We start from the raw sequence: 12,173 nt of genomic DNA, 5'->3' as shown, positions 1-12,173 counted from the left end.
AATTCAAGTCCATTGAAAGTCCCAAGTTTGGCAGAGCATGGCAGGATTCTGAACAATGACTCAGCTACATGCTGAGTTCAAGTAGGCCATAAACTAACGACCATTCCCCAAGGTGTCTCCTTATACGCAGGAAGCAGACATCCCTAGGACAACTACTCAGCTGCTCACAGTAGATTCCACCATAGAGTTGATTACCAGTCTCATCATGGGGAATATTACATCCAGCTGCCCAGCCACTCAACCAGGCCCAGCCAAGATGACAGACAAACTTAACTACCACAACATTCTTCTCCCTAGAATGGTCTCCTCTGATAACATGATCAAACTAGATGAGACAATGTCTGGCTATTCTTGCTTCCAAGGAGCATTCTGGCTGCACTTCCTCCTGGGCAGACTTGTTAGTTCTTTTACCAGTCCATCGTACTTTCAGCATTCTTTGCCAGCACCACAACTCAAAAGCATCAATTCTTCTTTAGTGTTCCTTATTCATTTTCCAGCTCTCACATGCATATGAGGAGACTGAAAATACCATAGCTTGTGTCAGGCACACCCTAGTCCTCAAGGAGACACCTTTGCTCCTCAGCACTTGACAGAAGTCCTTTGCAGCTGAATTGCCCAGTGTTATATATCTTGTCTGATGTCCTGATTGCTGTTTCCATTGGTGTTGATTGTAGAACCAACATTGTGAAAGTGATTGCTAAGTTTGAACATTTGATCTGTTCCTCATTCCAACACCCATTGTCATATCTTAGAACCTTGGCATCTCCACATATGTTGTTCCACATATGTTGTTCATTGTCATTTTGTTTTCTTAGAATCTCCTCCGAAATATAATATTATATCTATAATATAGATATCTACTTTTATTATCCTCCAGTACAATATTTTTCAATAACAACCCATTACCTATGGGCTTTAAGATTTATCTCCAGTGCCTCCTAGTCATCTCATGATTTTTATCACATGGAAACCCTTTAGGTTCTTGTTTGTATCTACTCACTATCTGTGCCTTTGCCTTTGTTTTTACCCCTGAAATATCCCAACTTATTATTCATATTTTAAACCAGTCATGCATTGTAGTCTTGAGTTCCTTCTTGCTTTTTTCAGTTAGAATTTATTCTCCAATTGAACTTTTAACAACGTGGCATTAAAAGATTCATTGGTTTGCATTTTCTTCACTCTTGCACTGAGGACACCATTAGCATACCCTTTATTTTACCTATAACAAACATTTAGCATGAGTGTCTGTCACAATCTGATTATTTATAATGCATGTATTGAATTTATTTAGCAATCCACTGATGATATAGCAAGAGACTGAGCTAAGTAATTCATAAACTACAGGACATAATAGGGAAATTCTATAGGTAAAAGAGAAATTTGGGTCAGGGTCCAGACAAACCCAAGATGCTAGGAAGTTGAATCAATTTTTAACTATGCTAAGTTACTCTCAGGAATAAGAAATAAAAACAAGTTTCTGGAAAAAATTCCCAGTTGGCAAATGGGGGATAAAAAGGTGTGAGATGTCTAATGTAGGAATGCCCAGATGAGAGTTTGGAGGCTACTATCCAAATCTAGCCTAAAAGACCTGAAGTTAGTTGTTGAATAGTCCAAATAGAGTTGATCAAAATAAGATATTATCAAGCTCCTTCCAAGTAGATGAACTGTGAGACAAAACAGAGTGAAGAAAACTAAAGGTATCCATGTGGTTGTGGGTTGTGGGACTGGGCAGAAGAAGAAATGATTTGCTTAGAGATCATATTTTTTGGATTGGACCAAAGTAGGGTAAATCTTTCTTTATGGAAGTTATTTTACACACATGCATGTCTCTTTCCTGGACACTTATATATTTAAGATGCTTTGGTAGGTAATTGTTTTGGTTACCTAATGCTGCTCTTAACAAGAAATGTACCAAAAAATGGCATGGTTTTAACAAACAGGAGTTCTTTCTTACAATTTTGGAGGCTAGAAGTCCCAGTTCCAAGCGCCAAGCTCTAGGGGCTTTGCAAAAGCCTTTCGACCTTTGGCTTCAGCTCTGTCTCTTGTTCCTGGCCCATTAAAGCTAGAGGTATCTCTTCACTCAGGCATCTACTGTTTGCTGAGGCTAACAAATCCAAGGTCAACAAATAAAATGGCACAGTTCCAATGTTACCAAACAACATGGTAGGCCTTCAATTCAAGGTCATTGAAATTCCCAAAATTGGCAGAGCATGGCAGGCTGCTGAACAATGACTCAGCTACATGCAGGATTCAAGTGTGCCAAAAGCTAGAGACCACTCCCAAAGTTGTTTCTTGTATATGCAAAGCAGACCACATCCCCAAGCAGCTACTCAGTTGTTTGTGGTAGATCCCAACATGGAGCTGATTGCCAGTCTCATCACAGGGAATAAGTACCACCAGCTGCCCACCCATTCAACCAGGCCCAGCTAAGTTGACATATAAACTTAACTACCACATTAATATGTATTAGTTAATAAATTATTTTGGTTATTTTGTGCCACTGTAACAGAAAATACCATAAGTTTTTGGCTTTAAGAAACAGGAGATTATTCTCTTACAATTTTGGAGGCTAGAAATCTGAGTTCAAAATGCCAGACTGGACAGATTGGGTGAAAGGCCCTTAACCTTTGGCTTCAGTTCTGCCTCTTGCTCTGGGCCCATTAAAGCTGAAGGCTTTCTTCACTCAGACAGCTGCTGGATGCTGAGGCTGACAAACCCAAGGTTGACAAGTAAAAAGACACAGTCACTATATTACCAAACCACATGGCAGAACATTGATTCAGGTCCATTAACAATCTCAAGATCCGTAGACAACACGGCAGGCTGCTGAATAACAACTTGGCTACATTCAGGATTCAAGTGTGCCAAAAGCTCCAGACCATTCTGAAAGCTTCTCCTTATATATTGGGAGAAGACCATATCCATAAGCCTCAGTCTCACTATGGGGAATACTACATCCAGTTTCCCAGCTACTAAAAACCGGGCCCAACCAAGTTGACATATAACTTTGACTACCACAGAAATGGGCACATTTTGTTACCCCATAAACTTTCTGTTAAGGTCAGGAGTGACAGTCAATAATATATTAACATACATCTATATAGTTTTATGAAGCTCTGGTAGCATAGTACCTAAGGCACTTGACTGCTAACCAGAAGGCTGGCGGTTCAAACCCACCAGCCACTCCTCGGAAGGAAAGTTGGGCAATCCTACTTCTGTAGTGATACTGCCTCAGAAATCCAAGGAGTGGTCACTATGAGTCGGGGCCGACTTGACAGCACATAACAACAAATATAGTTTTATTACAAATACTTATATTTGTAGAAATAGAAAAATACCCCTGTGTTATGAACAAGAATAATGGTGGATTCCCAAATAAGATAGGAGATTAAGGAAGATTTTTCTAACATTGGAACATTCACAAAGTCTAAAATATGAAAACAGTTCATGTACCAGGTAAATAGAGTATTGCAAATAGTTGTGACCTGAGTTGGGGGCAGGGAAACAGCTTGGAAATGCTAGAAACCCAGAGGAGGTGGAGTTTTGAAAGATTTTGGGCAAGAGACAATTGATATATATGGAATGGTAGAAAGGGGTAAGATTATACACTGCTCAAATCATAAACCATGGCATAGGCTATTTAAGAACACTTCTCACACTCTCCCCATAAACTTCTAATCAATGGACATTTTTTAAAAAATTTTAAAAAATATATTATTAGTTAGAAAACCCAACTTTTTGACTGAATACACAATCAATAATGATGTAGAGAAGTTTCTGGGACTTCTAACCAAGAGATTAATATAAAAAGGTTCATCTGGGAAGGTAAAGGACATAGGTATAAATTACAATCACATTAAAAAAAAAAACCTCACTGCCCTTGAGTTGGATCCAACACATAGCAACTCCTCCTTGGATTTCCAAGGCAGTATCACTATGGAAATAGATTGTACAACCTTACTTCTGAGGAGTGGCTACTGGGTTTGAATCGCCAGCCTTCTGGTTAGTAGTCAAATGCCTTAGGCCCTATGACAGGAGGCAGGAAGGAGACATATCCTGTGTCTCTGGGGCCTTCTTAAGCCTTTTCCCACAATCATGGTAATTAGTATAAATGGGTTTATGAGGGGAAGTTGTTAGGCAGTTAATGGAGATTGAAATTATGTGTGAATGGGGAGTTGTTGATTTTTTTTTGGGGGGGTAGGTTTTCATTCATATGGTTTAAGGTGTTACTATTCTGTTCTATTAGACCAGATTCATTGATATAATAACAGTATTTTTTCTCAGGAAGATACAAGTTTTACTTTCTGCCGCTGTTAGTAGGTCTAGGGTTTTCCGGTTCTGCAAAGAAACTTGGGCTAAGAGGTTTTTATTAGGAGCTGTACCTGATTTTTCTAGTTCTGGTGTTGATGTGATACTTACTGTGTTTCAACAGTTAGGGTGGTGGAGGTTAGAGAAAGATTAATTATGATAGGAAGGAAGGCTTTTTTTTTTTTTTTTTTTTCTGGGTTAGTGTTGTAGAAAAGATAAAGAATTCAGTTTCTGTGTACAGTGTAAGTTGAGGAATTAAAGTTACTGGGAGGTATGAATTTTTTGTGGAAGAATTTATGCAAGGAGTTATTGTACTATTACACTAAAAGAAGGTATGGTAAATAGTGTGTATAGTTAAGAGTAGAATCGGGGAGGAAGTATACAGGTGGTAAAGAGGAATTAATGAGGGTACTTTCTTTCTTTTTTTTTTTTTTGTACGAAGTGGAGCTAAGAAAAGGAAGGGGTTGGTGTGTGTTTCTGAGAGTCTGTGGATAGAACTTGTTGTAATGTTTGTTTTGCTTGTACTGGTAGGATGGGGGTGTTATAAGGGATTGAGTGGAGATTAAGAGTTTTTTGGATAAGAAGTGTTGTGTAAGAGGGTTTAGGTTGTGTCGGTGTGTGCGGGAGATAGGAAATTGGGGTTCGGATGGGAACTGTGTGGGATCTTTTAAATGTACCATGACAGGGGGGTGATGAGAGGTGATGGATGGGGAAAAGGTATTTCATACGTATGGATTAATAAAGTCAGGGGACATGGGGAAAGTTGGTGCTTGCAGGGAGGTAGTAGTTAGTGATAATAGGAGAGAGGTAGAGTGATCCTGAGTCTAAATTAGAGTGGTTTTAATTTTTGTGAGGAAATCTCATCCCAAAAGGGGGGTAGGACAGGTTGGTATAACGAGAAATGAATGTGAGAGAATTTTGTTATTTATTAAATAGGTGATGGGGCCTGTTAAAAGGGGGTTTGAGGATTGCCCGTTAATTCCCATAACAGAGACTGAGGAAGGGAAACATGGTCCCGAGAAGGAGAGGAGTACAGAATAGGTAGCCAGCATATTAATTAAAAAGGATATTGACTTACCCGCTACCTTGATACTGACCCTGGGCTCAGAGAGAGTGATTGGGGTTGTTGAGTCCGGGCTCCTTCAGTCGTCAGTGGCCAGGCCCAAGATTGTCATCAGCGAATTAGTGGATAGGGAGCATGGCCTTCCGTGCCTTGGCACAGAGGGACAGTCACTCTTCCAATGTCCTTTCAAACCACACACTGGACATGGGCCGGGGGTCGGTCGGGGCTGAGGGCAGGATTTGGCCCAGTTCCCTTCCTTACTGCACTTGAAGCAGGATCAGGGAGCCATGGAGGAAGGAGGTCTTCTGTCACTATGTGCTGGCCTCAGGGCTGCTAGTAAGGCATTGGCCTGCAAGGTGACCTTCTGGCGGGTCCTGGCTTCCCTATCTGCCTCCGCTTTCTCCTCCTGGGTTTTAAAGACTTTAAAAGCCATATTCACTAAGTCTCTGATGCGAGTTTGGGGTCTCTCTTCAGCTTTCTTTAGTTTCTTTCTAATGTCAGGAGCTGATTGGGTTATGAAATGAGTGGTTAGGATTGTGGTTCCAGCTGGAGAGGAGGGGTCTAGATGGGTAAATTGGGTAAGGATTTTGGTTAATTGGTTCAGGAAGGTGGCTGGGTTCTTATCTGGAAGTTGGGTAGTCTCTTGGAGTTTGTTAAAATTAATTGCTTTATGAGAGACAGTTTGTAAACCTGCCAGGAGGCATTGGAGTATTTTATTTCTGTGTGACTGCCCGGTGCATCTGGACTGGGTATCTGGAGAGGAAAGGGTGGGAGAGGCAGAGGAGGAGGTAGTGTATGGGAAGGTAGGTGAGATGGGAGGACAGGGAGCTGTAGGGGTAAGGGGAAGGGATGACAGCGCTACCTGGGGGATAGGGGGTTGTGTTGCAGCATAAGGAGGGGGTCTGGGGGGGTGGGGACAGGCTTTCCAGTGGGTCAGAAAAGGAGGAAGAGGAGACGGTTGGTTGGTTTCTGAGGGGGAGAGAGGCGTGGGTTTACAAGGTTTGGGGTTTTCATGGGCAAGGAGAATCTGGGTGGTATTATATTTCTTACACAATGAGGGTCGGGAGTGCAAGTAAAAGAAGGCTTGGACATAGGGGACTTCCGGCCATTTGCCTGTGTGTCGGTAAAAATTGTCTAAGTCTGTAAAGATATTAAAGTCAAAAGTCTTGTACTTTGGCTAGTGAGAGCTATTGTCTAGCGGGTATTGGGGTCACATTGTGGTGGATTAAAAGATGAAGTGTTTGGGGCAGATGTCTTGGTCTAGTAGTAAGGTCTGGAGGTTCATTAATAAACACCCCAGAGAGGTTGTTGGATCGATTTTGGAGTTTTGATTACCCATTGGTTCTGAGTTCTTTGGATAGGGTTCCTGGAACCCTATGCCAGTGGGACTGTTTTACATAGGTGGACGCCTCCGCCTGATGCTAAACAGTCGAACGAGGAATGACCCTCCGAGGAGGGACCATCAAGGGAGACAGGATGTCAGGCATCCCTGAGCAACCAAACTCCCAGACTGTGAGGAGTTTCTGACATGGTACCATGATTTTCCCCTGTGGCAGTGATGCAGAAAACTCTGGTGCAGAACTCAGACCTTTGGGCAAGTCAATTCTCCAAAAGTAATCACACTGGAGACATGTCCCGAGGACCAGTCAGATGCCCAGTTGTCCGCTCCCCTCTTGGGGATTTAAGTGAGTCTTTGGTTAAGGTGTCTCCGTATAAACCCTGGAGTAGAGGGCAGAGCCACACCATTGTGCCGATCTGACTTCACACGGAAATCAGCTGAGGGCCCACTCAGACTCCACGACTTAGATCCTGGAGCATCACAGAAACATTCACACAACTTCTCAGTCAGACACAGACAGGTTACAACAGAACTAATTTAAATTGTCTGGTAGTAGGCACTGGTTCATCACCCAGAGCTAAAAAATTAAAATGGCCCACAGGATGGAGGACAACAAAATACAAAATGTATGTCCTCTGGTGGGCATTGAGTAAAGGGTAAGCTGTGACTTACCAGTGGTGGATGCAGGGGGCTGGAATTCCCTGGTCCAGAGGGAAGAGGGAGAAGGGGAATAAGAATTCCCCCAAGTTCTACTCCTCTTCCCAGGTTTCGGCACCAAATGTAATGCAGAGTTGCCGAGACTCCAGGACACGGAGTTGTTTCAGAGAAGTAGTTTATTAGCACTCCTGGGTGAGGTTCTCATGCCCTAGCATCAAGGCCAGAGAAGTTGCACACCCCGGCAGGGGGGATAGATTCTTATAGACACAGAGAGGACTTAATTCGGGACACTAAGGAAATGGCAGGGTCTAATTAGCAGTTGGCATGGGACTGCACTTAATTAGCATGAGGGGGCTTCACAGGAGGAAGTTTGTTATTACATGGGACTTTCCAGCCTGGGTGGGTTTTATCACCTTGGTTGTCTTATCAGGCTGTCTCATCAGGGCCTGACACCTGGAGGAAGCTGCTAACTGAAATGTTGGTGGCTTGAGTTTACTCTGGCCTAACAGAATCTATTGGAGCAGCTGAGTAGGTGCTCTGCGTATGTGGTCTGCTTCCTGTATATAAGAAACAATTTTGGGAATGGTGTCTAGCTTATGGCACTCTTGAATCTTGCATGTAGCCATGTCCTTCAGCAGCCTGCCATGGTCTGCTGACCTTTGGACTTCCACTGGACTTGAATTAATGGCCCGCTGTGTGGTTTGATAACATTGGGACTGTGCCATTTTATTTGTTGACCTTGGGCTTCTGAGCCTCAGCAGCTAGGAGCTGTCTGAGTGAAGAGATACCTCTAGCTTCAGTAGGCTGGGAGCAAGAGCCAGAGCTGAAGTCCAAGGTTTAAGAGCTTTCATCCAGCCTCTAGAGCCTGACACTTTGAACTTGGACTTCTAACCTTCCAAACTGTAAGAGAATAAACTCGTGTTTGTTCAAGCATCCCATTTGTGGTATACTCCTGTCAGAGTGGCACTAGGTAGCCAGAAAAGAATATGGTACCGGGAGTGGGGTGCTGCTCTGGCAGATACCTAAAGTGTGGAAACAGGAGTCTAATGTGTCCTCGACCCAAAACCCTGGCAAAGAAGCCTCAGAATAAGGCATGAGAGATGGCAGGAGCAGACATGAGAGAATCGGCATGAGACAGCGACAGCCTTACCAGACCATGGAGGAGAAATCTGGATGCCATTGCACAGGGAGCTTCCTAGTGGAGTGGGTTGCCTTTGGACATTAATTGGTAGAAAAGACAGGCATAAAATGGAGTAGCAGGTTGGCTACCATGGAGCAAGAAAGCTGAGAGCTTTTGAAGAAGGAAGATTTCCAGCAGAGTGGGTTACCCTTGGGCATTAATTGGCAGAAGTGGAAAGACCAAGGAAATGGGAAGCAGAGCTGCCTCAGCCAGAAAGGGTAAGACCATGGCCTTTGGGGATGGAACCACTACAGCCTCCTAGGTTTCAAAGAGCCAGACATTCACCAACTTGGTTCTGGACTATGGGGCTGCTCATTCATGCGAGCTAGTGGGATGGAGTCAAGCTGCTGCCTGAGAGAGGGGGCAGGGTTACTATGCCCAAGAGGTAGAGGCACAGGGCCCACCAGGCCAAGGGGATGAGGTCACAATGCAGGAACTAAGGGACTAGAGTCACCCAGTGAAGAGATCTGTACAGATACTACCCATTGAAGATCTGTACAGGTGCCAAGTTACCAAAGGGTGGAATTTTGGTGGTTATTTTTGTGTGTCAACTTAGTGGGGCCTGGTCGAGTGGCTGGGCAGCTGAATGTAGTTATTCCCCATGGTGAGATTAGTAATTAACTCCATGGTGGAATCCATTGGAGCAGCTGAGTAGATACTCTGAGTGTGTGGTCTGCTTCCTGTATATAAGAAACAGCATTGGGAATATTCTCTAGCTTATGGCACACTTGAACCCTGCATATAGCCTAATCATTGTTCAGCAGCCTGCCATGCTTCCGCACACCTTGGGCTTTCAGTGGACTTGAATTAATGGACTGCTATGTGGTTTGTTAACATTGGGACTGTGCCATTTTATTTGTCGACCTTGGGCTTGTTAGCCTCAGCAGCCAGCAGCTTTCTAAGTGAAGAGAAGCCTCTAGCTTCAGTGGCCTGTGAGCAAGAGCCAGAGCTGAAGACCAAGGTCAAAGGGCTTTCACCCAGCCCCTAGAACCTGGCACTTTGAACTTGGACTTCTAATCTCCCAAACTGTAAGAGAATAAACTCCTGTTTGTTCAAGCCATCCCATTTATGGTATATTCCTGTCAGAGTGGCACTATGTAACCAGAACATGGGATTATGTTTTGTTTTCTGTCAGGCCACATTGAATAATATATCATGAGTTTGGAGAAATTTTCCAATGTGATTGCATACATCTTAAATTAGCTAAGTCATGACCTGCCCCCCACACACACACTGATTACCAGTAAATTTTATTTTTTAATTACTATTTCTGGGTTTATAATACATTGATTGATAGCTATACTTATTATGTGATTGAATTTCAACTTGTGAATTAAAAAAGATGATAATTTTACCAATTAAGAACTTTGTGTATGTGTGTGTGTGTGTGTGTGTTTATCTTAATTTATTTATTTATTTTTATTGTGATTTGGGTGAAGATTTACAGAGCAGATTCACTTTCCATACAGCAGTTCACATAAACTTTGTCTCATGACATTGACCACAGTTTACCACAATGCAACAACTCCCCTTCTACTTCTTCCCGATAGTTACGTCTTCCTGTGTCCATCCCTCCATGCACTCCTGCCCCCTGAGCTGTCTCCCTGTGCATAAGCAGCCCTTCTTTCTCCCATGATTGTTCTCTGCAAGGAGTGTATCTACCTGAGGTAAATGTTCAACTCATATGCCTGTCTTTGTTTGGCTAGAAACCACAGGTGTAGGTTCAATTCCAGACCTGAAGAGCAGCTAGGGGCCATAGTCTCTGTGGTTCCACCAGGTTCTATCAGACCAGCAAACCTGGTAACCCCCCTTTTTTTTCTCCAAATGATTTTGAGTTTTCTTCCATATTGTTCTCCCTCTCTATCAAGGATCTCCTACATAGATTCCCTTCCAAGTGGATGACTGTGGTAGCCAGGCACCATCTAGTTCTTCTGGTTCATAGTTGTATATGCTGAAGATCAGATGGTGTACAAGTCACTAGGACTAATTGTTTCTATGAGTTTTGGTTTTCTTCATTCTTCTTTGCTCTGGATGAGGAGAGACACATGGCTGCATCTAGATGGCAGCTTGATAGCCTTTAAGATCCCAGTCGCCACTCGCCAAAGTTGGAGGTGGAACAATGTTTTCTATAGTATGTTATGCCAATTGAGCTTGATGTCCTCTGTGACTGTGGTCTCAAGCCCACAGGTTAAACTACTCAGTCCCTCTTTGTAGCTGGCTATCACCAAGCAGTGAGCACAACCTTGCCCCTTGTCAGCTCTACTGTACACCTGGGAATTCTGATCATTCACATAAACTTATGGGACCAATGTATGCTGACCCAATGCATGTTCGTGGATACACTCCCCATTTCATAGACATACCTAATCTTTCAGCCTGTCCACCCATCTATCCACCCATATACCCACGTTTGCCTTCACTGACAATGCAGTACTGTAAGTGCAAAAGGGTTCATCTTTGTTGTCTATACCTCCCATGTACCTCTCTATGTCTTTCTCATCCTCAATGCCACTATATTGGTCACTCATATTTGGTACATTGCCCTTCTCTTCACCCAATCAATACTTAACTCTATCTATCTAACAGTGTTCCCTCCCCTCCCCTCCCACCCCTGGTAACCAACAAAGAAAATTGTCTTCTATAGATAAACATTTCCATAACTTTTACAATAATGGACTAATACAACATTTGTCCTTTTTGTGATTGACTTATTTCACTCAGCATAATGTCCTCCAAGTACATCCAGGTTATGAGGTGTTTTGCAGATTCTAACTTATTCTTTAGCATTGCATAGTATTCCATTGTGTGTATGTACCATAGTTTGGTTACCCATTCCTCAGTTGATGAACATCTAGTTTGTTTCCATCTTTGGCTATTGTAAATAGTGCTGTGATGAACATGAGTGTGCATATATTCATTCTTGATATGGCTCTCACTTCTTTAGGGTATATACCTAGTAACAGAATGGCTGGGTCAAATGGTCTTTCTAATTCTAACTTTTGAAGAAATCGCCATACTGATTTCCACAATGGTTGTACCATTTTACAGTCCCACCAGCAGTGTATGAGAGTCCCAAACTCTCCACAACCTTGCCAGCATTTGTTATTTTCTGTCTTGTTGAACTTTGCTACTAGTTCTGGAGCAAGATGGTATCTCATTGTTGTTTTGATTTGCATCTCTAATAGCTAATGATCATGAGCATTTCTTCATGTTTGTTGGCCACTTGAATATCATCCTTGGTGAAGTGTCTATTCATGTCTTCTGCACATTTTTTAATTGGATTATTTGTCTTTTTGTTATTGAGGTTTTGGCGTTTTCTATAAATTCTAGAGATAAGTCCCTTGTCAGATATGTCATTATCAAATAGGTTCTCTTTTGACTCTTTTAGGGAAGTCTTTGAAAGCACATAAAATTTTAAGTTTTAGAAGATCCCAGTCATCTGGTTTCTCTTCTGCTGTTTGTGCATTTTGAGTTATGCTTGATAGTCTATTTATGTCATAGATTAGAGCCCCTAAATTTGCCCCTAGATTTTCCTTAAGGAACTGTATAGTTTTAGGTTTCACATTTAAGTCTTTGATCCATCTGGAGTTAGTTTTTGTGTATGGTGTGAGGTACAGATCTTGTTT

Source organism: Orycteropus afer, unplaced genomic scaffold (genome assembly GCF_000298275.1).
Source record: "Orycteropus afer afer isolate SDZICR_OR568_19922 unplaced genomic scaffold, OryAfe1.0 scaffold00328, whole genome shotgun sequence".
Classification (NCBI taxonomy): Eukaryota; Metazoa; Chordata; class Mammalia; order Tubulidentata; family Orycteropodidae; genus Orycteropus; species Orycteropus afer.
Note: the sequence above shows the minus strand (reverse complement) of the source record.